Here is a 2,657-nt window from a genome sequence, read left to right as displayed (position 1 = left end):
ATGAAATTGGACAGAGAACTGCCCAGTTGCTTGTTGACACCATCCCATTTCCATGTGTAGGATGTTGTGTTACCCAAGTCCATTCCATCCCGGCGCCATCTCTAAGTTGCCTTAACCAGAGAAAAAGTTAGAAGAAGCTACAGACTCCCGAGTAAGTCCTGCTTTCTCACTTGCATATCTTTAGTTACAAATGACTATTTACCTGTCAGTTGGGTTGAGAACACCCATAGGTTTTCCTTTGAAGTGAACCTCTTGGATTTAAAGAGATTTTTGTTTAAGCTGTTGAAGGTTTGCTTGATCTAAAGTCTCACAGACGTTTGAAGTTGTGACTTAATGGAAGATTATTTTTATTCACAGTGATCAAGCAGTTAATGAGATAAAGTAGTGAGGAGACAAGCTTAATAGAATATGCGGTTGCGCTGCATGTTAATCTTAATAAAAGGCAGACTGAAAATAACAGGAAACCAGGAAGAAATTGGGACAGATGGCTGAACAGCTCAAAGATAGGAAAAACAACGTTTCCGAGCACAGGGCTTTCAAAAGCAAACCCCTCTCATGGTGCCTTCAATAGATAAAAAGGCGACAAAGAATCAGAAAACTGGACAGCCAGGACGAAAATTTTCCTGGTGGCTGTTCTCCGAAGACCTTCCCCTAAGCCTACCTCCGCTCCTTCCCCAACCCTCCTCGAAGGGCAAACCGCGCCTGCAGCAAGGACAAGCTCCCGATAGGGAGAGAACATCAACAGGAAGGCAAGTCGCCATCTGCCTCAGTGGCCCGTTGTGCAGCGTTTTAACCTCCACAAGTCGTAACACAATGAGGGGGCATCGCCAGCCCGGCGGACTCGGCAGCAGGGCGCAAGGGGCGCCGGTGGAGCAGAGGGGGGAGCGACCGTCACCTCCGCTGGCTCTCCGTGTGAGTTCAGTAGCACTCTTCGTGGTTGTCAGCTCGTATCTAGGCCAGTGGAAGGCTCAAAAAGCCTGAATCGTCCCAGAAGAGAAAAGGACATTGCTCATTAAAGGATATCCTTCTATTTTTTTTTATTTATTTTTTTTAGGTGCATGAGGCTACTTTACTCAATGATTGATCCATATATCTGCCAAAACCACTCTGTACACATAAGAGAGGTGGAGCTTTATTTCTTGGTCTCTTCCTTCTCCGACAGAGTATGGAGGATTTCCTCCTTCTTGGCCTGGAGCTGCTCTTCACAGCGTTTGTGAGCTTCCTTGGTCTTAGGCCTGCGGGCCTCAGCCGGGTCAGCCAGAAGCTTCTTGGGCGCCTTGTCCACCTTCAACCCGTGTTCCATGAGAATCCGCTTGCTTTTGAACACGTTTCCCTTCACTTCCAGGTTCACGCACCTGTCAGTCTTCTTAGATTCACGGTATCTTCTGAGTCGCCAGCAAAGCATTCTCCTCCTCCTCCTCCTCCTCCTCCAGGTCATTTTCTCAGGCCTTCAAGCACTGGCATACCCTTTCACTTACCTATGCCCATAGGCCTGCCCTTCCTGCAGGCAAGGTGTGGCTCCAGCATCGAGCCCAGGAATGGGCAGCCACAGGCTTCTGGATGATCATCTTCTGAACCTGCTGACGGGAGTCGGCATTGGTGACTTCATTGGTCATCGGGGTCCAGCCAGACCTTCTTGGCCAGGGGACGATACTGGAGGAAAGCCTCTTCTGAAGTCTGACCATTCTCATGGCTGCTGCCACTGAAGGTTATCCTTCTAACCCACTAACGTGGAGGTGGAACCAAGAGTGGATCCCTTTGGTCTTTCAAGTGGCCAACGGAATCAATGTTGGAGGATTGACAAAGCTGCATTTCCCAGTGGGTCCTCTGAGGGCCACCTGCATCTCACTCCTTTGGCATGCTGCCTTAAAATGCAGATTCCTGGGCCCGCTCCAGCTATCAATTCATTGGGACCCAGGAATCCGCACTGTCCAAACATTTTAAATGTATATTCTGTATATTAGATCCAATACCTGAAGTCCTTGGATATCTATAATTCTACTGGGTCTTGTTACAAATGGGCTTAGGAACTGGAATACATGTTAGGCTGGGTTTTATGTCTAGAGTCCAGAGATACCTGGGCAAAGGGGGCATCCCTGAAAGGGAGAATTTGCTGGTATCCACCCTCCATGCCTCAGTTCCACCGACCATGAACTCAGAGCAGCTTTCAGGGCTTGGGTCCTGGCAGACCACCCCAGTGCTGTGAGGTCATGAACGGGCAAGCCTCTGATATAACCCACCAGAGAAAGCCCACCCTCGGCCCTCCTGGGACTCGGACCAAGAGGGTTAGAGCCGTTGGCACTTCCCTTTGCTGATGACAGATCTTATCTTCATTTTTTGCTCTGCCTTTTTAACGAGGAAAGATCCCTTTAGGAGAGATGGGTAGACGGGAAATTTCAATTCTCGCTCTGCACCTTGGGTGAGCATCAGACCTCACCTTCTGTTCCCCTCTAGCCCAAAATACATGACACCCAATTATTGTCCCTGGAGGCAGCTGTGGCTTTAGCACCTAATTACGTCTCCAAGTCACCACTGCCCCTTCCGGGTTCTGGCCCCAGGAACTGTCCTTTCCTGCTCAAAAGCTCAGTTATGCATTTGTAATAATGCCAGCTCTCCTTCCTGCAGCATTCCTAGGCGCTGTGTAATGGAAGGGTTTT

At 49.2% G+C, this 2,657-nt stretch overlaps 1 pseudogene; it reads right to left on the bottom strand.

The window, feature by feature from the left end:
* Window positions 1-1,059: 1,059 nt before the first annotated feature.
* LOC114510010 lies at window positions 1,060-1,691 on the bottom strand (annotated as a pseudogene).
* Between the last annotated feature and the right edge of the window lie 966 nt (window positions 1,692-2,657).

This window comes from Phyllostomus discolor, chromosome 13, assembly GCF_004126475.2.
Source record: "Phyllostomus discolor isolate MPI-MPIP mPhyDis1 chromosome 13, mPhyDis1.pri.v3, whole genome shotgun sequence".
Lineage (NCBI taxonomy): Eukaryota > Metazoa > Chordata > Mammalia > Chiroptera > Phyllostomidae > Phyllostomus > Phyllostomus discolor.
This window is presented reverse-complemented; position numbering and strand designations above follow the sequence as displayed.